The sequence below is a fragment of the Hyaena hyaena genome, unplaced genomic scaffold, assembly GCF_003009895.1.
Source record: "Hyaena hyaena isolate Hyena2069 unplaced genomic scaffold, ASM300989v1 scaffold_79, whole genome shotgun sequence".
Lineage (NCBI taxonomy): Eukaryota > Metazoa > Chordata > Mammalia > Carnivora > Hyaenidae > Hyaena > Hyaena hyaena.
Window position 1 is genome coordinate 2,571,630 of NW_024080711.1, and position 27,408 is coordinate 2,599,037.

General features: G+C 39.5%; 1 protein-coding gene across 3 annotated transcripts in view; it reads right to left on the bottom strand.

The window, feature by feature from the left end:
• AZIN1 (antizyme inhibitor 1) overlaps nt 1-17,587 on the bottom strand; it is a 29,315-nt gene extending 11,728 nt beyond the window's left edge. The window contains exons 1-3 of one of the 3 annotated variants that reach the window (XM_039233812.1): nt 17,233-17,587; nt 12,994-13,131; nt 4,413-4,558 (exon numbers count right to left, since the gene is read on the bottom strand). The gene's annotated coding sequence lies outside the window, so the exon portion shown is untranslated. The remainder of the gene's footprint in view (nt 1-4,412; nt 4,559-12,993; nt 13,132-17,232) is intronic. The other 2 variants (XM_039233811.1, XM_039233813.1) reach the window with 2 other exon arrangements.
• Between the last annotated feature and the right edge of the window lie 9,821 nt (nt 17,588-27,408).

A 27,408-nucleotide genomic window follows, 5' to 3' on the forward strand; every position in this document is an offset into this window, starting at 1 on the left:
TAAAAACCAAGCTCAGTATGACACAGTTTAAGATAATCCATACACGTGCAGTTTACCACCAGTCACTATGGTCAGCTTGTTTACATGCTGTGGTAGACCCAGACTGTATTATTCATCTCGCTGTACGGTTCTTCCATAACACACAATTTTCAGTAAAAACATACTCGTTTTAAGAAAGCTAGTGAAATACTATCTCCCGCCAAGAAGTTAAAATATTAGTCTAAGCTTCAATATACTGCCAGTCACATCCCACAGTATTAATAGGTAACTGCAGATAAAGGTCTTCTAAATTCTACAGTAGGCGCAAAGTCAAGTAACAAATGGATGGGGAGGTGGGTAGAGAGTTACTTTAGTGGACAATCTCTAACTGTCTAGGTCTCACCTCAAGCTAAAATGGTACCGGCTACATCAGGTTAGCAATTCAAGTATCTTATGAGTTAAGATGAGTTAGTGAAACAAAAGTCAGAAAGAACTGGTGGTGGCTATGTCATTTAATAGCTATGTGATCCTAGGTCAAATTCTCTTTACTTCCTGAAAAGGTTGCTGTAAAAACAAAAACAAAAGGTATAGCATACGAATTAAAAAAAAAAAAAAAAAACCACCAAAAAACCCCAGTTGTTCAAACGTGTTGATTCAGAATAGAGCTAAAATAAAGTTGCCAACTGCCAGAAACACAAAAATGCCATCACAATTTAAAACGAGGTACAAGCTAGGCACCTGGTACATCCTAAACCATTTACTAAGAGCTTTAAAGGCAGACTAAATCCAACATCTCTCCTATCAAAGAAATCTTTCCCTCCCCCAAATCACCAATGCTCCCCCAGGCAGCATATACTGAAGAAAGGTTGAGCTTTCCTGAATTCACTGATCCTTAAAGGTTAGCTTAGGAAGGATTTCTTTTAACATAAAGTGTCCATCAGCCAAAGAAGTCCTCCAGACAGGATACTGCTCATTGTCTGGTACTGATTTCTAGTCGCCACATTAATAACGAGCACAGATCAGCCATAGGCAACCTATTTCAAAACTTGCACAGCCTTTCCCCGTGTCCTTGATTCTCCCCTTCCCTCCCTCCAATGCTGTTCTATGTGCCAGTGTTCACTTTCTGTGATGGCCCTCATCTTAAAGGTATACTCCACTTCAGTGGTTCCAAAGTGTCAGCTTTTTGAATGCACCAAAACAAATTCATCAGTAAACCGTAACATTAGTCAGATTCCATGAAATAAAAATACTTTTTTAACTTTTAAAACACTAACTTCATCTCCAAGAAGTCAACTACATTCAGTGTATAGCTCATCAAATCTCCTTCATGCAACAACAGAAACAGAAAAGATGAGGATATTTTTATTTTACCAAAGTAGTTAACTTAGGCATATCTACATTAGACTTTTAGACTTAATACTTCTACAATAAAGTCACATTGTAGCCTGGACATTCTCTAAAGGTTGTTATACCAGAAATGATGTAAACCTGTGCCCAGAAAGCAGACGTTTTAGGCCTGAGGATACATTTTATTTTAAACAACCTAACTCCAGTTAGAGTAACAATTTAGGGGGATATTCAACTAGACACTGAGGAAAATAGAAATGATAAAAGCTACTTATTAAAAAATATCAAATATATGTATAAGAAAGAGTAAAAACTTACAGTTCAGTTTAGCCATCACAAATCTTTTTGGTCAAACAGCTTTCACTTATTCTCTTAATAATGAAAAAAAGATCTTCAGTCTAATTTTTCAGTTCATGAAACGCCTAAGTCTCTATGTAGTATTTACCTGGGAACCTTAAGTTATGAATTATGGACCTCATAGGCAACTGCTGCCACGTGCAAAAAGTCTAGTTTACAGTCACAGTGATATGTTCCTCAATTTCCTATAGCTGCAGTCCTTATAGAAAGGACTAGTATCAGGATCCTCAGTACTTACAAAAACATGCATCTTACCTGCTGAATACCTACATTCTTAACAGCAAACATGTTATGGCACTGTGCCAAGCACTTTTGTAAGAACTTTATCTATACATATTATATCTCTTAATCCTTAAAAAACCCATAATAATGGTATTACCCACATCTGAGCACAAACCAGTTCCAGAGATGCTGATGATCAAATTATGTTTAAAAGGAAAAAAAATCAAGTCTCTCCAGCACCCCATCCTAGGAAAACACAGGATTCCTTTTTTTGGAAATCCAACTTACATATAGCATCAGAACATCCTTTTATGTCTATTCATAGCTTTTTAGCCTTTATGACTATTTTCTAGATTTTAACCTTGCTGTTCTTCTGTATCTTTGGCCTAATTCTCAGGTAAACCCAAATATGAAACCATTTTCTTTTTATTATCCATAATATCAACAATTTACATGAAACATTGTGCAACTCATTTTGACAAATGTATACATCTGTGTATCCACTAACCAAAAGGGTAAGTTCCCTCATGTCCGTTTTGTAGTAAATCCCCAAATCTGCTTCAGGTAACCATTGAATACTTTCTGTCACTATAGATCAGACTTTTGTGGAAGTGAAATAATTTTTAAAATATAACCCAGAAACAAACTAAAACAGTTGACAAATAATAACATGAACTAAAATACCGGAAAGTGTGCCCTGCTGTAACGGAAAGAATGCTGTGGAATTGCTGTACAATTATCATTGAAATGGAACTCTCACTTCAAAAGTAAACACAGTGTTCATTCACCATTCCCTAGTCGATTCGCAAAAAGGACTCAGATGGGAAAAAATATAATTCACTTGTTATACTTGGCAGTACTTAAAGAAAGAATTAAGGGACTAACATACCTAAACCACTAAAACAGATGTAGTACAAGTAATATTATTGGATTTCCTTAATTATACTGAGAACTGCAATAAAACTGTTAAACCAACACTAATAGAGCCTATACATAAAAGATGGTGGGCATAAGTGAGCTCTCTCTCTTCTTAAATGGTCCCCACAGGTTCTGATACTCCCCTATGTCTTAGTTCAGAATAGGTGCTCACAAACAGATGGGACAAAGGACTTCACAACTTTTAAGAATGGGGAGTTCTTAAAGTTAGGGCTGGCTTGTGACAGCAATGAACTCCTTCAACTTCAAAGTGTGTTGAAAAAGATAGTACATCGTTCACATTCTTAAAAGGAGCCCAAAACTTGAGACAAAAGTGACCCGCATATAAACGCAAAGCTCAAATATCAGTTACTGTTAAAAGCTAAAAATTATGCACAGGAAAAACTAATTCCTGTTAAGAATCTACAGAATAAGGCCTTCAGGAGGGAGATTTTCAAACACATCTTAAGTCAACAAACTTTGTTCAAATGAAATGTCACTTGGAAGCCCAATATTTCCCACAACTGAAAAGGCTTAGGTGGTTATCTTTCCTATCCCTAATATCGTGCCTCTCTTACTGAACAAATATGAAAAGTAGTTCATACTCCTACCACCAGGAGCCTTTGCCTAATTTTCTTAACATGTTAGCAAAAAATATTTTAAAGCTCCACTGTCTCAAGAAAGGTTTATGTTCTACATTTCTGCCTTAAAGCACTAAAGAAACATTTTGCTAGTTTTCAAAAAAAAAAATCATTTGAAGTTACTTGGTAATAATACACTAAACCAAAAATCTATGATACGTATAGCATGTTCTATGGACCCAGAATGAAAGTGTGTATGTGTCTTGTGGGTGGGCAGAGTTTATATTGTATACCAGATCGCCAAGTTAATCCACCTCAATTTCAAGCACCACAGGGAATTTCTAGACACCTCTGTATTAAGAATGCACTCAAACCAGGTAATGCCAAACTTGCCCCCAATGCTCCAATCCTAGGTATAATTTCCAACAGACACTGTACCATTTTTTGTGGCTTATTGAAAAAAGAGAGAGAGAGAGAGAGACTGTCTTACTGGCTCCAACACATTATGACCCACTATATACTATAGTCTGGTGCTGCTAGACATTGAAGTATTTACATTAAACTTCAGAATACCTACCCTATATAAAAACCTTAGATTTTCTTCAACTGGAATCAATTCATAAAAGCTCTGAAGTTTATTTTCATCAACAGATACTAGAAGTATTCTTTACTTACAAGTCTTTAAGCCATATTCACAACCGAAAACCTTAACCATAAGCTGTTTATTTTATACTAGTACAAGTGCTGTAATCACAATACTACTTTTGTAAGGGATTTCCTCTGGATATCATAGCTGGGAAGAAAAAAATGTTTAACATTTCTTATTTACACCTTATATTGGTGTTTTTTGGGAATATGTTTTTTATGAAGAGCTGCCAAAGAAACAGAAGGCTCCAAAGAACGGCACTGCTCCCTGGAACCTTCCATGAGGCCGCTGAGTCCTCATGTTCATTGAGAGGGAAGCGCCAAGAGAAGTGGCTGCAGCAGCTGGGCACTTGCCTTGTTACACACCTGCTACAAAGGCTTCTATAGTTGATTGTACTTCAGAAGAAACTGATACATCTCTCAAATAATCACAAGATAATTCTGGCAGCAACAGCCCACTTGACACCAAGCTGGATGAATATGAGTCTTGGATTGCTGAAGTGAAGACCTCCCTGGAAGTAGAACAGGGAGAGCTGAAAGGCTGAGAGTACAGTTTCAGAGACATGTAAGCAGGAAACCCAACCATAATATAGCAACCACTTCTCTAAAAGGACTTTTTACTCATTTAAAAAAATGAGAACTTGAGACATTTTGAAATTACTACTATAAAGAAGCCGAAGAGCACTTTTTTTTTTTACATAGTCAATTGAGGACTTAAATCTCAGCTAACAACTTTAAAAAGACACAATGCTGTTGAAGTCACCTCTGTATCCTACCTGAGGGAAACGTTACTTACCACATAGAATACTTTTAGAAATAACTGGGCAGAAGAATACTAGAAGAGGATTCTAGAGGAGAACTTTGGCACTTTAGATGGGGGCCTGGAGCAGGTTCAAACCACCAAAAATAATGTCAGGAAGCTACATACTGGAAATGGTACAAAGTTCCAATAAATTGTGCAAAGGCCATATGGATTTTTGCCATACCGGACCAAAAATAAGTGATGCAGAATAACAACCTACACTGAGTACTTAGGATAATCAGGACAGAGCATGCTTCAATCAACAGTTAAGTGGAAAGCGAAAATGGCAATAAGCACCCTTATTTTTCAGGTGATAAGGTGAAAAGTAATAAAGGAAAAAAAGGAAACCCTAAATAATCCTAGAAAAAGAATATTATAGGTGACTGCTGAAGAATTATTTTAAAGGACAAGAGTTAAAAATGAACAGGAGGTATTTAAAGGTGGAGGAGAAAAACCCTAAAGGAAATGAGCTCAACAGAGTAAGTTTGAAATGCCTAGGTAAAGGCTGCCCTATGAAATGTCTCACAAAATTCTAAAATACATCTTAATGAGAAAACAAAATACAGGATTTTCATACAATGTGTGTGGAATTGACAAGATTAGTCTTCATTTAAAAAATTCGTCTTGACTATTTGATGTGAAGAAGTTTTTTTCCTGGAGGAAGTGTATGTACCCTCACACAAGTAAAATACTTAAAGGCCTTTTGGTAAGTAAGATGTAGTAACATTAAAGATTACTATAATCCACATGAACAGCAAACTACAACCATATTAACACTTCATTCTTTCTAAGCCTTCAGGTGCAGTACAGATGCAAAATAACTCTTTAAAAAAAATACACTATTTTCATTACTTTAGAGCAGATATCACAGTCACCTCAAGAAGAAAGTTTGTCATTATATATAAAACACATGTGTAATACAATTATTGCAACAAATACAAGGTTAAGAAATAGAATACCCTAGAAGCCGTACACAGCTTTCCCAGGTGGCAGTAGTTGCATCTCCCCTAGAATAATCGTGTTCATGCTTTTCTGATCATTAATTCCCTTGCTATTTAATACTTTTATTATTCTACATGCCTCTAAACCATTGGCTTTTATTGGTTTACTGCTATAAATAGCATCTATTATTCTTCTCTCATGACCGACTTCTTTTGCTCAGCTTTAGTCTCAATTCACCCTTGCCGACAGATACAACCAGAGTCCATTAATTTTCACTGCTATGTAGTACTTTGTGTAGCTATACCATTTATTTATCTGAGCTGGATCTATGGGTTACTTCCCATGTTTTGTTATATTCTTTATATTATTTATGACCTAACTTCTATTATTTATGTACCTAAGGGCACTGCTATTTAAACTGTAGTACAAGAGTCTAGCTTGCTGGCTGACAGTTTAAGTAGCACTGGTCTAGGGCTACATACTGGGAATGGAACTGCCAAGTTTTTAGTGAAAAATGGTCTTCAAGTCTTTTGCTCATTTTCCCATTGTTTTTTTGCTTTTTCTTACTTGTGGGAGCTCTTCTTGAATTTAGGAGAGCAAATACCTCACTGAGGATTATATGGGGATTGTTTTTGTTAGAATGTCCATGTTGAACATACTAAGCTATCTCATCCTACTTTTGGCCATGCCTAACCTAGATGAACTGAAATTCATCTAGAACCTAGAATTATACTTATTTAGGAGCTCTTTAGAGTATCAGAGGGTCCTTGCAGTAAAAAGCCAAGAAATAGACGAAAAACCATATATTCAACATAAACCTAATATCAATTTGTCTATATAAGCACATAAAATCGTAGTAGGAAGTTACATCCTAAAAGCACAGTGAAGAATTAAACTAAAATATAAAACTGAAAAGCACCTACAGTTAAAGGAAATTTTTTATTAAATGAAAGGAGAAAGAATGCGTAATTTTTATGCTTCTTATTAATCAATGTTTTAAGATTATAACATCTAATACTACTCATGTTAACAATAATATTCGATTTGCAACCACGTGGATGGAACTAGAGGGTATTATTATGCTAAGTGAAATTAGTCAGAGAAAGACAAATATATGACTTCACTCATGAGGAATTTGTGATACAGATAAAACATAAAGGAAGGGAAGCAAAAGTAATACAAAAACAAGGAAGGGAACAAGACATAAAAGAGTCTTAAATACAGAGAACTGAGGGTTGCTAGAGGGGCTATGGGTTGGGGGATGGGCTAAATGGGTAAGGGGCATAAGGGAGGACATTTGCTGGGATGAGCACTGGGTGTTAATACATAGGGGATGATGAATCACTGGAATCTACTCCTGAAATCAGCACTATATGATAGCTAACTTGTATATACATGAAAAACATATTAAAGAGAAATGGATATACTAAATATAAATAGTAAATCTTAAAAAAGATTTAAAATTGGTCTGAGTTATAATCCATAACAGTTCACATCAATGAGAAAATAAGACAATGTAAAATATGCACCTATAATGCTGGTTAATATATACAAACGATCTAGTACAGGTGTTTTTCAAAATTGCAGGACCTTAAACTCAGGAATGTCTGTTTTCCAGGCTACAGACTGCTGAATAAAATTCAATTGTTCCTATTAGGAAGAAAAAACCCCAACAAACCAAACCAAAAACTAATAACACCTAGAACAATGCTGTCCAGTAGAACTTTGTGTGGTAAATGCAATTTTATAATTGCCAAAAATAGCAGCCATTAGCCACATATAGCTCCCCAGCACTCACAATGTGGCTCGTGCAACTAAGAACAGAATCTTAAATTTTATTTAGTTTTAACTTTTAAACTTCTCTACCCCCAAATAACTTTGATCAAGAGAAAAAAGATCTATGGGGCGCCTGGGTGGCTTAAGCGTCCGGCTTTCGCTTAGGTCGTGATCTCGCGGTTCGTGGGTTCGAGCCCCGCGTCGGGCTCTGTGCTGACTGCCAGCTCAGAGCCTGGAGCCTGTTTCAGTCTGTGACTCCCTCTCTCTATGACCCTCCCCTGCTCACGCTGTCTCTCTCTCCTAGAAATAAATAAAAAAACATTAAAAAAAAAAAAAAAAGAGAACAAAGATCTATTCACAAGTTTACAAAGCTAGACTGTAAGGGCACAAAAAGTAAAGTAACAAACTCCATAGCAAATTCTGAAGAGAGATTTAAAATGCATGCTTACATAAGATAATGAAGAAAAGGCAAAAACAGTTTGGAGACGGGCATTCAACAAGAGTTATCTTGGGTCCTTTTCTAAGTCAATTATAGACATTTAAGATCTCATCTCATGGTGGCTGAATATGACCCATGCAGGCTGAACGTCATCAGTGTAATCCTTGTAACTCAGTGTGCTGTACAAATATTTTCTATTACTGACATAACATTCTTCACATTATTCATTGGATTAGAGAAAAGGATGGCTAAACCTCTGCTTCAGTTAGGTTGTGACAAATCGTTTAAGTGTGCATGGATGATCCTGGAATGGAGATAAAGGACAGAAAATATTGGTTTCCTATGCCTTACCAATGTGAGGGCACTTTACTTTTGCAAGTAAAGTGTCAGGCTTATCTGAACAATAAGCCAGCCTACACCTGCCTACTATTTACCTAGATTTTACAGTATACAAGGTACAAATAACTTATTTACTCCAATTTGGAATTAAGAGTCTCAAAATTTTGGGGGGCTAGAGGGGAGTCTCAAAAACTCAAATAAGACCAGATAAAAAGAGTTTAATGGAACATACAGATTGGTAGCCACTGTTAATTCTCTTGGCTCAACTGTCTTTTGTAATAAATTTAAGAACCATTTTACCCCTTTTAAAAATTGCTCTGCATTGCTTTTCAATGTTTTTGGTCCTTCCAGAAAAGATTCTAAATTTGCCCAAAGGAAAAAAACTTCATGTTCCCCAAATGCTGTTTTATCCATTAGCATATTTTCACACTGTTCTTGTACAGAATACTTTCCCACTAATTTACACAAGCAGTGAGGAACCATCAAATACTATTTTATGTATGCCAAGGGATACATATGCTTTAAAAACTGATATTTCAAGGATAGCAGTTTTATTCAGCTTTTTGTCAAAGGCACTAACAACTATTAAGGATTGTTCTGTTGAATTTACTTCCATCACAAAGTCTGTTAATTACGAAAACTAAAATTTTTTCCCCATAAGTCAAAAACTTGACTTTATTACTGACAATAGTAATAACAGGAGGAAACAATACTAGTACATTCATACAGATCATTTCTTCCCTAGTTAAAAAAATTCTAATTTAGGTAGGATGGGTACTATTAAGGCATACATAAATATTCCCAATCAGGAGACAGAGCATGAATATTTAAAATGCTGATGACTCCAGGTGCCTGGGTGGCTCAGTTAAGCCTCCGACTTTGGCTCAGGTCATTATCTTGAGTCCTGCATCAACATCTGTGCTGATAGCTAGGAGCCTGGAGCTGGTTTCAAACTGTGTATCTCCCTCTCTCTCTGCCCTTCTCCCACATACTCTTTCTCTCGAAAATAAACATTAAAAAATAAAATGCTGATTATTCTTATGGAGTTCTTCCGTGAACATAGTCAACTAATGACCACCACATAAAATACTTGGAAGTTTTAAGAGCCCATTTAAACAAATCAATTAATTGTAACCTTTTTCTAGATTTAGATACAATTTACTAAAAAGTATACGGTAATGATTAATTCAATGTGACTTCATCACCAGATCAGCTAAAAGCAGTTGGTTAGAAGAGAATTTAGTCTTCTAGAAAGGACTACTTAAGATTTTTCTATCAGGCTTATTAATTATAAAATGGAGCTCTGGCTAAAATAACTTGAGAATCTAGCCCACTGAAAAATCCACTCCAGCATAAAGCCCTAAGGAATTTTTTCTTAAAGGCATGCAAAATTGTTTCCACAATAAGAGGACCTTCATTAATCTTAGATACTATTAGTGTTAAAACACCTGTCAAATATCTTTACAGTGCTCGCATATTACGTCATACATATATTCTAAAAAGGTTTTCAAAGAAAAGCTCTTATGTAACCAACTCTTTAAGTTCCTAAACACTTAATAAATGATCTCAAAATTCAATTACCTGATTTAAAAACCCGTGGAGGGAAATCCTAGAACTTAGACCACCTGCACAGCACTACTGAAGTACTACATTATTCAAATAGAGTTCACCTAACTATATGTTCCGATGCTGTGCAAATGAAAGTATTTTCTACAAAAGCCAGTGTTAAGCCCTTGTAACGACTTGTGGTTTTCCAAACAGTATTGTTGCTCAACAGGATTTTAAATATCCAGTATAACACTATTAATATCTAAGGACCTTTCAGGAATGTAAAATTTTCTATTGCCATTTTCATTAATTCTAGTCAAGAACCTTTGGGGCCAGTGACTTTTCTTAAATTTAAAATTTCCCAGATTTTAGGGGCACCTAGGTGGCTCGGTCGGTTAAGCGTTCGACTTTGGCTCAGGTCATGATATCATGGTTTGTGGGTTCGAGCCCTGTGTCGGGCTCTGTGCTGACAGCTAGCTCAGAGCCTGAAGCCTGCTCCTGATTCTGTCTCCCTCTCTCTCTGACCCTCCCCTGCTCATGCTGCCTCTCTCTCTCTCAGAAATAAAACATCAAAAAAAAATTTTTTAAATAAATAAAATTTCCCAGATTTTAGGGGTGCTTGGGTGGCTCAGTTGGTTAAGTGCCTGACTTTGGCTCAGGTCATGATCTCAGTTTGTGAGTTCAAGCCCCGCGTTGGGCTCTGTGCTGACAGCTCAGAGCCTGAAGCCTGCTTGGGATTCTGTGTCTCCCTCTCTCTCTGCCCCTCCCCAGCTCATGCTATCTCTTTCTCTGTCTCAAAAAATAAACCTTAAAAAAAGTTTTAAGTAACTTTTGAATTTCAGAATGATACATATAAGGGATTGTGGACCTGCAGCTTTGCAGCAAAGCACCAAGTACTAAAGTTTCCTTTAACATAGTATACATTGTATTTGTGCATAACAAGTAAAAATCAGTTACTCTGGCTGCCAGAACCTGCAGAATAAATAAGTGTCTTTAGTATATTCTATCTGTACTCATCTACCCCCAAAGGAGTTAATTATGGATTTTCCAAGTTCACTAGATATTAAATAGAATGCAAAGTTAAGTTTTCATTAAAGAGACTTCAACTAAAAGCCTATCTTTTAATATGACCTTCCTTAAATCATGAAGCTTGTTCTTAAATTACCATCTTAAATCTACTCATGATTCTAATCAACTAGACGCCACCCCAGAAAAGTTAAATCTCCAGGCCAAGAAGGGAGGATCATCAGATATACTAGAATTAGAACAGATGACTAACAAAAATTAAGAGGTAACTGACTTGGTCCTAAGATGGCAGTCACAGTGCTTCTCTTTAATATGCACACAAGCCACCTGGTGAAAATGCATCCACCCAGGTTTGGGTGGGGCTGAGATTCTGCATTTCTGTAGCAGGTGATGCTAATCCCAATACCACACTACATTACAAAGGGGTGGTTAATACACTCAAAAAAATAAGATGTCACTGTAACAGTTTAAGGCAAAAGGGGAACTGTTCTGGCTATAGCTGTGATTTTAAGAATACATATTTGCTCAAACTCATAGCTAAGAGAAAGCCAGTTTGAGGAAACCCTCCGGTCAGGTTTCTAACTCAGTAAAACTTTCAAGAAATATTATATAAACTTATTCTCCCCACTCTTGAGCCTTATAAATGTGTTGAAAAGGTCTGCTTTAACACACTTTAGAGAGAACATTTTTATTTGATACTATCTATTTAACAAAATCAGACTACAGAAACACTAAACTGATAACCTATACTTTCCTGAAAATTTCAATGGTTATTCCAAGCGTCTCCACAACTTAGAAACATCCAAACTTCAGGGCACTTGGGTGGCTCCGTTGGTTAATCACCAGACTCCCAATTTCAGCTCAGGGTCATGTTGGGGAGTTTGAGCCCACATAGAGCCCACTTCAGGTCCTCAGTCTCCCTCTCTCTGTCTCTCCCCTAAGCACGCACACACATGCTCTCTCTCAATGTTAAAAACAAAAACAAAAAACAAAAAAAAAACACTCACAAAAAAAACACCCGAACCTCAAAACCCAAATTTCAATAGCAAGAAACCTAAAATAAATTTAAAACTTTAACTATACAAATTCAGCAGCAAATTTAAACAACAGTTCACTGTGGAGTTGTATTTTGCATAGGTGTTCAACTCAAAAGTAAAATCCACACACAGAAAAATCAAGTACAGGCAAAAACTATTCAAAAAAATCTGTTCAGCAAATAGCATGCTAGTAGACATATCTATCATCTCTCAGCAAGTCCTCTAAAAACAATCATTTTCCTCACCAGTTGAGTATTACATAAAGTCACTTTATAAAACAATTTTAAACTCTAATAATCACTTTATACCTGGCAAGATGCTCATAACTAAACAAGAACTAAGATTCACCTCTCATACACCATGCTGTGAGTGGAATGATAAACAATCTTTTGCTCTATTTAAAGCTGTTGTTTTTTTCTGATTAAGACCAAATACCTGAAAATTTACCAAGTTAAATGGTTGAATGATGGAATTAGCCAACTGCCTGCCTACACATTAAATTACAAAACGAAAACAAAAAAACCTCTCCAACTTATGGTAAAACCTGGGCTAGTAAGATTTACTAAAACTCAGTCTACAGTATGTATTTAAGTAATGTTTGTTATGTGTCCAAAATAAATTTTAAGTGATTCAGTCACTGGTAAACAATGCATATAAAACTGAATCCGTAAACCCTTAACTGTCAAGCCTCTATTTTTTGAGAGAGAAGGAGGGAGGGAGAGAGGGAGGGAGAGAGAGAGAAGGCACGCATATGGAGGGAGGGAGGAAATACTCCAAGCAGGCTCTACTCTCAGCTCAGAGCCAGGGCTTGATCTCACAACCCTGGGATCATGACCTGAGCTGAAATCAAGAGTTGAACTCTCAAACAACCGACTAAGCTACCCAGGTGCCCCTATTTTATAACTTTTAAAAAGCACATTAAGGGTCACTGTACTTTAAGAGGTAAATACAATTTCAAATTCGGAAAAAGATGAAACAACAAGAACTTACTTTACTTCAATTTTACAAGATCCCCGGCACAGATGTGAAAATACTTACATGGACAAGTTAGGAGATGGAACCCCCCTATCATCAGCTAGGTTCCCAAGGTGGCTCAGCGTTGAAGTCGAACTGCTCTCTATACAGCACTTCTCCTAGGCCCTCTGGGTAGTTGTATACTTGGTCAGAAAGTTCGCCCTAAAGAAGGAAATAAAAGTAGTAGCAAACAGTCCTAAATTAAAAACTATGTTACACTGTGCTTCAGGCAAGTTAAATTGATTTATAGATTAACTGTGGGGGTATGTTCTAATTTTTAAAAAGTGTTTCATTAGTCACATTACACAAATAATGTTTTGAAAGGGTTTACCATACTACCAAGTATTTTTTATGTAGTAAAAATTTCCAAGCTCCTGTAGTACAAAATTCAAAGAACTGATATCATGATCTTACCAAGTTGCTTTATCTACCTACTCAGTTTCCAGCCTTCATCCAATTTCATTTTTGCTTTTATTTATCCTCCAAAACCCAAATTTCTCAGTGGACTAAAATTGCAAAATTCCCAAGTACCCTGGTCAACCTAATTTGTATAATGTTCTAGTATGATCTGTAATCTGAAACTACCCAGAACATTTCTTTCACTCTCCAAATCGCAAGTTCTTCTTTGCTTAAAATATAAAATCTTACTACATACCAAAAAGAAAATCTAGGACTTAATAATACATTACAAATGTGAAATAACATTTGAGAATTGCCCTACAGATTAGGCAAGTAACTTGGAAGTTTATACCTCTCTTCCTTATACCTAACCCACCCCGCTAGGTCTCTTTACTATCACAAGAACACACGAATGTGAAAGTGCTTAGCATGTTACAAAAATGCTAAGTTTTAAAAATGGTTATTACCTATTATGGTTTGACTGGATGGACTTTTCTCACCTCTAAACCACTATATCTGTACTTAGAAATCATAATTCAGTGGTTGCTACTTTAAATATAACCGGACAAAATTTGCTAGAAAGGGTGATAAGGAAACGAGAAAAACGATTTAACCAGAGATTATAAGGTTAAGAATCAGAGAAATTTCAGAAGTACTCTAGGCCTATCTAAAGCATCTCAAAACAAAATTTAAAATTTAAAAATAAAGTATCTCACATCTCCACCAGAACAGAAGCTTCCTTGCAGTTCTTTTAATTTACTAGAATATGCTCACATATTCTTGATGAGTCAAGAACCCTTACCAACATGCAACGGTGATTATAGCCTTACATTAGATTCCAAATAATGTACTCAAAAACAAAGATTTTGATTCTTCCCACACCAAGATAATTTTAAAAATAAATTAAAAGTTGACTCATCCTGGAGACAGAGTTTACTCTCAATTATCCTAAGGAATAGGATAATTATTCTGGGTGAGACACACTCATCTGTCCCCCCTTCCATGTATCCACATCCACACAACTGTTTTGCTTAACTCAAGCCGAGAGCAGTGATGTAAAATACCAAGGATAGTACACTTCAGACATTCAAAAATGTTCATCATTTCTACATTTCCATCTAACAACAACAAAAGAAACTAGTAGGAAATGAAAGCCCTAAAATATGAAAAGCACATTTTAGTAAAATAAAAGGGGTATACTGGGTAAAAGGGCCATTTACATACAGGATAAATACATGTACAGTTAAATCAAGGAGTTAAATGAAAATGTGGAGAAACAGAGGTACAGGAAAAGATAAATTTTCCTCATTTAGAATAGTATGTGTAAGTCAGTTGGATCACGAACAACACTGCAATCAAGTTCCTTAACTGAAGACAAGATCTCTTGTTACATCTAAGTGAACAGCATCAGAACTAGCCCTGACTGGTCAGCAGGAGATCACTACCACCAAAAACCCCAAAAACCTCCCATCACTTTTACAGTACTATCCCAAAGCCTAGTACCCCCAAATTATCAGTATTTCTCTGAATAAAACACATTGCATTTACCAATGACTTTTAAAGTTGCTATGTGGTATTCTTTCCAAAAACCCCAAACTCCAGTGCAATCATGAGAAAAATATTAGACAAGGCCAAATTAGGCGACATCAATTGGGTATCCGGCCACTACTTCTCTAGGCTGTCAAGGGCATGTAAAACAAGGTTAAGAAACTGTCACAGATCAGAGAGAACTGGGAAAGGTAGGACAACTAATGTAACATGATACCCTGGATTATCCTGAACAGAAAAAGGACATTAAAAACTGAGGAAATTCAAATAAAGCCTAGAGTTTAGTTAATGGTAATGCAAAGTCAGTTTCTTAGTTTTGACAAGTGTACCACTGTAAGATGCTAATAAAGTGAACTGCGTGAGAAGTATGCAGCTGTATGCTATCTTTACAACTTTTCTGTAAATCTAAAATTATTCCAGTTTATTTTACAAAATCAAAGTACTCCCCTAATCAACTACCACTAAGAAATAAAAGTAACAATCTACTGATACATGCACTTCCAATGGATATCAAAAACATGCTGAGTTAGTTTCTCACAGAAAAGAATGCAAAACAGTACAATTTCATTTTAGACAAAGCTAATCAGAATCCTGGTTGCCTCTGGAGAGTGGAGGGACGGTATCTGAAGGGGCAAAAGAGAACTTCCTGGGGTGGGGCCAACGCTGTCTACATCTTGATAGGTTTGGTTTACACAACTCTGTTTTGTCAAAACTCATCAAATGATATACTTAAAAATCTGTGCATTTTAAGGTTATGTGAATTTTATCCAAAGATTTTTTGGGGGGGGAAGAAATAAACAGTATTAGGCTACGATATATGCTCATGAACTTAAGTTGGAAGGGTTAAGTGTTCTGGTGTCTCCGACTTTGAAACACATGGGAAAATGAGAAGGATTGATGAATGAATAGCAGGATGGCAAAGTAAAACGTTAAATAAATCCAGGAGAAGGTATAATTCTTTCACCTTCCCTGTATGTTTGAAAATTTATTAAGTTAAACGTGAGTGGCACGAGAAGGCACTGATTTGATTACTACACCTATTATATCACCTGTATTCATTAGAAGCCTATCCTCCTACTAAATGTAAACCCCTCAGGGGTTTGCTTTCATGACCAGCATCATCTGCACTCTGACATTTGCAAAAAACTAAAGGATTAGGGTCTAGCTCGACAATCATTAGCCCTTTTGCTGCCAGATTACACAGCACTTCCCTCTCCCTTAAGGGTCTTCAGATTTGCACCCAAGCTTAAAGGTGGAAACACAACGAGGCAGACAACACCTTAACAGGTCCGAGGTGCCACCACAAAATACAGTTAAGTCGGAACATCAATGGAGCTGTAAATTGTGTAACCGACCTCAGGTATCCGAACCAGCAGGTTAGCTCAAAAAACATACGCTCAGAAATATTTTGGGCAAGAGTTAAAACACGTCACCATCATTCCCGTTGGCAGCCAAAATAGTACTTGATAAGCCACCGAAGCCTACGGTTCTCCCTCTTACTGCCCAGGAATCGTGGCGCGGACGGGAAAACGGAGCCATGGTGACTAATCCTCAGGCTCCAGGAGGTGACTGGGGTGAATGAAGGCAATTTGGTCCAATCAGGAGAGCCGCAGAGGGCGGAGCAGAAGCCCCGAGGCTTCCAGAAGGGGCCAAGGGCCTCACACTAGCTACCTGACACCGGGGCTTCCCTGCCTCCGGGCCCCGAGTGGCGTCAACTTTCCTCCACCAGAGGGGGGCCGCACTCCCCGCACCCCCAAGAACCGGTCCTCCTCCGGCAGCTGTCACAGGAGGCCGCCGCCGGGCCCGCCCCGCTCCATTCATAACCCAAGGCCCCGGCCGTTGCAGCCCTTCGCGCCGCCCGCGGGGATCCGGGAGAAGTCGCAACGCGGCTGTGGGCCGGGGCTGCCGGACCAAGGCCCCTCAGGGCTGCGGCCCGGCCCCCTCCCCGGAAACAGCAATGCACCACGGGAGAGGGGTGGGGGCCGCACGCTGCCGGGAGACGGCGCCGAACCCCCGGCAGAGACCCCCGCGAGCGCCCCCACACGCACACGCCCCCTCGCCTTAACCGCGACGGCTCCCGGCTCCGCCGAGCGACAGGCGGCCGCCTGAGGGCCCCGCGGAACGCCCGCCACCCCAGCCGGCCGCGCCGCCGCGGAGGTACCGGCCGCCGCCACACACCGCCGTCCGCCATATTCGAGGCCGCCGGCCGCGGGGCGCTGCGGGGCCGCCAGCCGAGTGGCGGGGCCCAGGCGGGAGGCACCCGGCAGCTCCCCGAGGCCGGCCCCGCGCCCCCACGCCCCTCGAGTCGGTACTCACGTGAGATAACGGCCCAAAGAGTCGGGTAAAGCGTCTTCTCTTTTTCGGCGGAATTTTTAAAGAGGGATGTGGTTACCTTGAGCAGAAATACCCAAGGCGGCCTGGGCCATAGGCTGCGGGGACGACGTAGGGGGAAAAGCGCGGCACCGACACCAGCTGTGCAGCAGTGGCGGCGGCGGCCGAAGGGGAGAAACAGAACAACAGCGCAGGTAAAAGAATGGCGAGGACTGGGTGGGGAGAGGATTCGGCCTCGTCACACTGCAGAGCCGTGGAACGAGAAAGGATGAGAAGAGGCGAAGAAGGTGGAAAAAAGGGAAACACTGCGGCGGAGCGAGGAGCCAGAGTGTGTGGGAAGGCGGTGCCGGAGACGCCAGTATTTATAGTAAGTGGGCGTGGTCTGGTGACGTCACAGCCATCCGGGCTGCCGCGCGAGTGGGGCGGAGTCGGGCTGAGGCCCGCGGCGAAGGGAGGGAGCGGAAGAGAAAGGCGTGAGACTCGGAGGGGGCGAAAGGGGGCGGGGCGGGCGACCCCGGGTGCAGGTGCCGACAGCCTGGTGGCTTCCTGCCCTCCCGCCCGGCAGCAGCTCCTCCGCGCGCCGAGGTCCTGACGCGCGGACGTGGGCGGGCGAGGGAGAAGGGACGCGGCTCCGCCGCTGTGCGGCGTGGCTCCGCGCCTCCACCCCTCGGGCGCCTGTGCTCACGCCCGTGGCTGGCCCCGGCGCAATGGGAGTTGGGCCCGGGTCTCTGCGGGCCGCGACACTGCGTTGTGCTGGGTCTGGGGTGGTGGCACGCTTGCACTGCCTGGAGAGGCTGTAGGGGAGGCCTGTGAGGGCCTTCGCCGGAGCGCCCACCTCGAGGGCGCTACGCTTTTTGAGGGTTCCATAGGCTATGCCTGGGGACCGCCCTCCTAGGGCGCTCGCAAGATACCTCGGTCCTTTCTGGAAACGAGTTCCTAAGGACCAGGATGGATTCCTAACTCCAGCGTTGATGAGGTTACAGAACCTCGTGACCCCACGAAAATGTCCCTAGTGCTTGTATGTTACAATATGGTGCAGTAGAATTTTTTTAAAGGAGCGTAGCCTCTACGACCTCATTGAAGGCAGTCACACCCAATCCTTATTAATCAGGGAGCCGATGCTGGGGAGGGGATTACTGATGTTAGAAATGCATAGTACTTTAATCCCGCACGTCTCATTTTCGCAGTCATTTTGGTTTTACTACTCCATAACAAACTTTTTTTTTTTTTTTAACTGGGGAACCTAGTACGACCTACATAGCTTTTAATTTATTCTGTCTTTTAAAGATGTCTTTATATTAATGATCAGAAATCTTGAGTCTTCCCGTGCTTGCTAACTCCATGCAACTCAGAGTCAATGACACAAATGAAACACGCATTTACATATCCCTTCCAAGTTAACATCTATTAAATTAAGACCTTGACTTTTTTTTCCCTTTCATTCTTCCCTACCATCTATTTTGTAAGCAGCACTGTGGTTGGTTAATAAATCCTAAATTGGGAAAGAAGAGAAAGAGCCTTCCTGGGTGGAAAGGTAGCAATGCTGAAATATGGGTTTTTCTAAGAAAATTTCAATTTCAGTGGAGTGTGAGGCACAGAAGTGAAATTTGAGTGAGGAGCAGCCGATGTGAAGTCACCAGATGTTAACCACTCTTTCAAGTGGAAAGTACTGGACCTGAGCCTGATTCAACATTATTTATACCATGAAGCAATTCAACAACCTATTATTCAAACTACATGCCCTGATGATTAGTGTTTGTGTATTCAGAATTAAAGAATAATGCAGCTAGCATTATTGTATTTTTTGTATTTGATGAATACAATAGAACCTTAAAAACTATACTGCAATGGACTAGCCAACAATGGACTAGCCAACACAGTGTGTAACCTTAACAGAATGATAGCTTCCTAATGAGAACGGCATATTTAATTGTGTTTGGGGTTTGAGGTTTTAGGATTTTTTTTGCCAAGTCAGGTTACTCATATACAAAAACACAGATAATGCCAGGGAAAGTATTATTATTAAACAGAGAGCCCTAAGATAAAATGATAGAGTACTATTCACACTTAGATCATCCTGGCCCATCAGTTCATCCTCATTTGCTTTTGTGCCAATAGATATAAAAGATGGAATGAATTAGATTTCTGATAAAGACAGGTCACTCAAAAACAATAGGTATACCTAAAAATGCCAGCCTATAATAGAAATATCTTGTCATCACAGATAAATGTGACAAAGGTAAAGAGTCCCATTGTAATCGAAGGTAAAAATACCAGTTTAATGGGAATGTTTAAAGGGAGCTTAATAAATATTTTTATTGCTAAGGTAATTCTTACAGTATTCCTTATTATACAGAAAACCAAAATATATAGGTTTTGTTTTGGGTGGTGCTTTTTTTTTTTTTTTTTGAGACTTTTAAAGTTTTAACATGAAGTTTTGCAGGAAATAACACTCTTTGAAATTCAAGCATTTTAAATGTCTTAAATTTATTATTTCTTTTAAATATATTTAATGTTTATTTATTTTCAAGAGCGGGGATAGGGCGGAAAGAGAGGTAGACACAGAATCTGAAGCAGGCTCCAGGCTGTCAGCACAGGGCTTAAACTCACGAACAGCAAGATCATGACCTGAGCCAAAGTTGGCCACCCAACGACTGAGCCACTCAGACGCTCCCAAATTCAAGCATTTTAAAGAGTACCTTGTAAAAATAATATTTTCAAATATCATGTCAATATATGTCAAATATAGTCATTGACATGACTTGAACTCATGAACCCAAGATCAAGAGTCACATACTCTTCTGACTGAGCCAGCCAGGTGCCCCTAAAACATTCACATTTTAAAACATGATATTTTGGTTATCTACCATGTTTTTTAGTGCACTGATAATCTTCTAAAAAGCTAACTTACTTTTCGAGGACCTGGTGCTATGGCTTTTATGGACTGGTATAAATGGCCAAAAGTGTTTCCAAATTACTTTGCAGAGTATAGAGTTCAGATTATATAGATTATATACCATTCTCTCCTCGAATGGAATAGGTATAAGGTGCTGTCCTTCATTTGCTAAATATCTGTTGTTAAAAATCCTATAGAATTGTAATTCCTTTACCCAGGTTGATTTTTCTCCTCAGATGAGAAATCACTTAATTTGAAAAGGCATCTTTTTTATTGTCATGTTTAATTTTTTTCTCACAGAATTTAGGCACCAGGTCAGTAGGTTTCTGCTGCATTCCAATCCATGTGCCCTGCATCCCAGTGCTGACTTGAAGTTGCTGGTGTCAGTCATCCATCTTTGTCAACAGAATAATTTAACCTGTAGAATGGTATGCCTGGGAAACAAAGAGTGCATTAGCCATGTATGCCATTAGATATGGGTCAGCATTTTACCTCTCCCAAGTGACTTAGTTTCTGCGATAAGCAGGTCATAAGCAATACACTGACGTCTTTCATTACAAATGGAAGAAGTAACAGATTACTCACTTAATTTAAGAGGACTGCTTCAGAAACCTATGTAATCAGCCAAAGCAATAATCCAATTTTACCAATTATATGCAACATATATGACTAGAATAATCAGTGGACATAATCCATGAGTTTGTTCTCTTATGCCTTTTTTTTTTTAATGTTTTATTTCTTTTTTTTAAACATTTTTTAAATCTTTATTTATTTATGAGAGAGAGAGAGAGACAAAGTGTGAGTAGGGGAGGGTCAGAGAGAGAGGGAGACACAAAATCTGAAGCAGGCTCCAGTCTCTGAGCTAGCTGTCAGCGTGGAGCCCGACATGGGGCTTGAACCCACAAATCATGAGCTCATGGCCTGGACGCTTAACAGACTGAGCCACCCCAGCACCACCTGATCTCTCATATCTTCATCTAATCCTTGGAAGGGAAGAAATCCTTTGAAATGTAACTTCATTGTCACTTTGCTGCCAGGCATTACCTGATAACAAGTGTTTTATTTGTTAGGTAATGTGTAGCAATAAAGGCTTGTATCCCTCTGTCTCAAAACAGCTGTTAGGCGGATATTCTTAAACTTTTTGGTTACAGGCACAGAAATTTCATACAGCTCTGAAATCTATTCTTGTCCAGTTTGATTTATGGTTTACTTTTTTTCTTTAATAAATAACCTAGCCAAGGTGCTGTCACATGAGCACTTACATGATTGTTAGTAACTGTAAGCTACATTGTATTTAACAAGAATTTTTAAATCACTTTGTCATTTGAAGTTTTACAATTTCCCTTATAAACATTTAAAGCATTCTAAATTTGCTTTATCTAATATTAACTAGAAGGAGAAAAATCCATGCAAGAAATACAATAAAACTTTAGTTCTTTACCAAAATAGGGAGAAGAAATAGAAATGACTTGCTTTCACAAAAATAATTAATCTTTTGTGCCATTCACTCATCTATTGTATGACAATAGTTTAAAAACCTTCATTTAGTCTTGGCTCTGCTTGGCTAAATCACTTAATTCTAAGCCACCTCTATTTCTTTTACAAAATGTAATCCAGGGGCGCCTGGGTGGCTCAGTCAGTGAAGCGTCTGACTCTTGATTTCAGCTCAGGTTGTGATTTCACGATTTGTGAGTTCAAGCCTGGCGTCTGGCTCTGTGCTGATAATGCAGAGCCTTACTAGGATTCTCTCTCCCTCTCTCTCTCTGCCCCTCCCCCCTCAAAATAAGCAACCATTTAGAAAATTGTATTCCTTTTCCTTTGGAAGAACTTCTCCCCTGCCATCCCCTGAGTTCTTCTGGTAACTGTCATCTTCTTAACCCTGACCTCCCAAGCCACAGAAACTGGTACAAGAGTTAACTGTCCCCCATCACTGGGGGCAGGGACAGCTCAATAATCATTGGTACCTATTGGACTCAGACCATTCTCTCCTCGGTTGGAAGAATGAGGACTGGACGAGGAAATAATTTTTTTTTAATTTTTATTTTTTATGGCTCAAGTTATCCATATGAGCCCGGAGTTGCCAGGAACCACGGCCCCAGAAGAAGTCTCTGTGAGAAAATGAAGCCAACTCGTATGATGAAGAAGGGAGAGTCAGCATTTCAGTTGTCCCGTTTTTCTTGCTCTTCAATTATACCAAAGAAATCTGTCTTTCTTGACTAAGTCATAGCTTTCTGTCACTTACAACCCAAAAGCCCAGACCTACACAAGAGAAAAAAAAGATCTTCATTTCATTCAAAAAGTCAGTTGCACAAGTACAGGACAGGAGAGGCCTGATTGTTCTCTATCTAAGCAGCACCTAGAGAAGGGAGTCAGCCACAAGCTTGCCATGGACCAACAAAGGCATGGAATTGCTCAAAGCAAAACCAAAAATCTGAATGCGGTAACTTGGGGCTGCATTAATAAACATACAGGTCAGAAGGGAGGTAGCAGTTTGGTTTACTATTTTGGTTAAACCCTAAATGTAGCTTTTCCTTCTTGGGGTTTGTAAACAACAACATGTTGTAAATAAAGTTTTGTTGTTGTAAAGTTGTAGGTAGTTCATCATACAGGAGAGTAAAAACTACACCGCTTGGAAGAGGATAGCCATAAAGGGAAGGGGTCTAGACAACAGCATAAGCTTTGAGTAAGCCTGCCAGGTGGGTCTTACTATGCCCATTGTACAGATAAGAAAACAGGAGCACAGTGGGGTGAAGCAGCCTGCTCAAGGTCACCCACCTGAAAACAGAAGGCCCAGATTCATATCCAAAGATATCTAAAGCCCAAGGTCTGGCTTCAAGCCCCTCAGCCATATTGTCCCTTTGAACACATCTAGAAAATAAGTCAAGCTCTGTAGAGACAGAGAAACCATGGTGCCGGTCCAGATGGCAGAGCTAGGACCAGTGGGTTCCCTCGGCGAGATGCGCTGTCTCATCCCTCCCCGAGTTTCCACAAGGTTTGGTTTGCGCCTTTCTATGTCCCTTTTCATCCCTTGTCTTGTGTTGTCATTGTCTGAACTTAGCGAATAAGATATTCAGCTTGTTTAGGACAAGGATTTTGATTCTTTTCTTTTTTTTAATCTCACCAAACACTCAGCACTGTGCCTTACACATAGACCTCTAATTACTTCCTAACAATGTAGTAACTGACAATGTTATGGGATGTCTCATGGAACAGAAGTCTGTCTGGCCACTGGGTTTGCTCAGGGACACAGAGGAGATTTCTGCACCGGGAGGATGTTGGACCCGAGGGACCGCTTACATACTTTTCTTCCTTAACCATTGTGTAGAGGTTAGAGAACTGTCTCTAATATATAAAGAACCATATTTATTGCTATTCATTATATACCATTTTTTTAAAACAGCAGAATTTAGCACTATTTTAACTTTAAACATTATTTAACTTTATGATGATTGCAAATTGACGTATAAAGAAATTCTGTTTCTTTATGATTTGTTATTTGCTTATACTAAAATTAGGATGTGTTTTATCTGTGATTGGTCATTTTATTGATTCCTTCTCCTTCCCGGGAAAATAAGTAGCCTACAAGAGGAAGGAAGGAAGGAAGGAAGGAAAGAAGGAAGGAAGGAAGGAAGGAAGGAAGGAAGGAAAGGAAGGAAGGAAGGAAGGAAGGAAGGAAGGAAGGAAGGAAGGAAGGAAGAAAGAAAGAAAGAAAGAAAGAAAGAAAGAAAGAAAGAAAGAAAGAAAGAAAATGCCATGTCTAATTTGAGAGGAAGAATGGTATTTTTAAAGTAAATTTTAAATTGTAGTCAAGAAAGTGGGAATGAACTGTCAAATAAAAACTGGGATGTTTCCCATTATTTGTGTTCCTAGTTACTAAGAAAAGAGTGTTTGCTATTCAAAGAAAGCGGATGAATAGAAAATGAGGGACCCTACAATAGTACATCAAGAATGCTTAAAGAGAAAAAAAAGCCCCAGTTATTGTTCTTTGTACACAAAAACAATGGCTCTTAACAGCATATTGACCTCCTAAATCAAATTTCCAGCTGCCAGCAGCAGCCCTCGAGTGGGAGATGATTTAATGCAGAGGGCGTATGTTGTGGCATGCCTCCCGCTTCTCAGGCACCTTCCCCTCTGGCAGCAGAGTTACAGGACTTTGGAGCCCTGGGATCCAACATGTAGTTGCTAATCCCACACTGAGATGATGAACTAAACCTTTTAGTTGTTAGAGAACAATGGTCAGAAAAGCAACATCAGTATTCTTTCAAAATGATGAGCTGGCATTGCTTAGGGCCTTCCATTGGGTGCTTCATCTGCCCTCTGGTTGCTGGGATTGGGGGAGATGGATCAGATTGGGCCAAAACCCGGTGATCAGACAGCCCGAGAGATTAATGCAGACTTGCAGGGAACAATATAGGACAACCTGTTCCACAGTGATGGCCCTACTTCTGAGGAGAGAAGCCCTTGGAAAGCCCATTTAATGTTCTGTGATTTTTGCCACTTTGGGAAAGCTTAAAGTTCAGCCATACTCTTAAACCTAAGCATCCAGAATACTGAGTCTGTAGGTGAAGAAAGCAAGAAGATGCTAGAATGTGGGTCAAGTATGGAGGCGTACAGAGCTCACAGAATTAGTAAAATTAACCACGAGAAACAAACTAGAATATCAGATTTCTTGTAATAGAGAGCCTTGAAATGGGAGAATTGCCTTTTTGTTTTTCCTAGGTACGTCTAAATTGTAATCTTAATTTCTAAACAATTTCATGCAAATTTTTAGTAGTGTGTTCATAAAAATATTTTTGGAAAACAGGTGAGACTTAGGAAACTGGCCTATCAAGATCTCATAGATTGAGTTAAACTGTTAGGGTTTTTTAAAAAATATTTATTTATTTTTCAGAGAGAGACAGTGCATGAGCAGGGGAGGGGCAGAGAGAGAGACACAGAATCAGAAGCTGTCAGCATAGAGCCCGATGCAGGGCTCGAACTCACAAACTGCAAGATCATGACCTGAGCCGAAGTCAGGCACTTAACCGACTGAGCCACCTGGGTGCCCCAGGATTTCTAAAGATGTACAGTAAAACCTTGGTTTGTAAGCATAATGTGTTCCAGAAACATGCTTGTAATCCAAAGTACTTGTATATGAAAGCAAATTTCCACATAAGAAATAATGAAAATGCAGGTGATTCGTTCCACAACTTAAAAATATTCATATAGGGGCGCCTGGGTGGCTTAGTCGGTTAAACGTCTGACGTTCGCTTAGGTCATGATCTCACGGTTCGTGGGTTCGAGCCCCGCGTCGGGCTCTGTGCTGACTGCCAGCTTGGAGCCTGGAGCCTGTTTCAGTCTGTGACTCCCTCTTTCTCTGACCCTCCCCTGCTCACGCTGTCTCTCTCTCTCTCTCTCTCTCTCCTAGAAATAAATAAAAAACATTAAAAAAAATTTCATATAAAAATGATTACAGTAATGTAATATAAAATAATAAAGAAAATACAAGAGATAAAGAAAAATAAGCCAATTAACCTGTACTTACCTTTGAAAACCGTCGTGGCTGGTGTGAGGGAGACAGAGAGCGGAGGGTTATAGTGTAGGACAACTTGCACTGAAATCTTTTCCTTTTTGTGCAACTTTAACAAGGAGTCTATCCAGTGACACATGCTTTTGCCTCCTTTTGAGGATTTTGTGGAAATGTGACATTGCATTGTTGTTAAGCAGATTCCTTGCTCACATGGCTACAGCCTTATTTGGGTCGTGCTTTTCTACAAAATTTTGCAGGCAGCAGAGGAAAGGGTCTAGGTCTGCAGGCAGCCTGACCTAGAATGAAGCAAAGCATTCCTAAACTCACTCTTGTATGGGAAAGCAAAGGACTGTCCATAGGTGTTTTGAAGTGACAAAAAATACACTAGTGCCAGTTGTGGGCACCTTCTAGCACTCTGAAAAACCACTGATTTCTGCCAAACACTGTGGCCTGAGACATAGCATCCAAGCATGAGAGACCATCACCCTCAATCCTGCAGCAAGATGGAGAGAGAGAGGATCCATTGGCTCAGTTGTGATCATGTAATGTTCAGTGTCACCTACTACTCATATTGCGAGACATCACTTGTTTACCAATTTAAAGTTTATTAGAAATGTTTGCTCATCTCGCAGAACACTCGCAGAACAAGTCACGCACAATCCAAGGTAGTACTACTGTATTTGAAATCATGATAAAATTCTCTGAATCAATATTTCACATTTTAATAAGATTGGAAATTTTTAAATTATGAAATATTTTTTTCATGCTTGCCATATCTCCAGCTTTAAAATCAGTACATAGGAACTCCACAGTCCAAATTATAATCATTAAGCTTTTAATTTGGCCATCTTGTCTCCTGATAAACTCCTGTTTATTCTTTAATGAAAAATCAGTGCAAGCATAATTTTCCTCTCCAGAAATTTCTCTGACTTTTCTCTCTAGGTAAGATTGGTTTTTTCCTTCTTTGTGCCCCAGTTGTGTCTGTGCCTAGCTCAGTGGATTCAATATTTATTGACTTGCCCAATTGAGGTGAACTAGCTACAAAAATAAATAAATGAGTATGAATGTCTAATAATATAAGTGTTACCTGCTAAAATGGCCCCTAATAATCCTGCCTTCCCTTGTTCACACATTTGTGTAATCCTTGCTCCTCAAATGTGGGCTGTACATATTGACTTATTTCTGATGAACAGAATTTGGTAAAGGGGAGGAGATGTTACTTCTGAGACTAGGTTATAACAAGACTGGGGCTTCATCTTAAGCACCTTCTCTCCCTCACTTGCTCACCCAGAAAGAAGCCAGCTGCCCTGTTGTGAGTGCCCTTATGGAGGGCAACAGCCAGCAGAGAACAGAGGACACAGAGTGAGCTTGAAAGCAGACCCTCCCTCCCAGCCCCCCCAGCCTTGATAAGACTGAAACCTAAGACCCAGGGAAGTAAATCATTTGTCAAATTCCTAGAGCTATCCAATAGCAAAGCCCAAATTCCTGTCTCTTTTCTACCTCTTGATTCAATTTTCTGCTATCTCCTCCTTTGTCCTGTGTCTTCTCTCCTCACTCTACTCCCTTTCTCTTACAGACTTACAGAATTGTTTGACATGACTATTCATATGACTCAAAAATGGGTATCACTAGTTTTGTTCTGTCACTAAAGTGCAGCTATGAATGGCCAACTGCCTCTGGCAGGAAGTCATGTGTCCTCTCAAACTCAAGATTTCTTTATCTATAAAATGTGATAGCTGTTCCACATGGTCAGGTG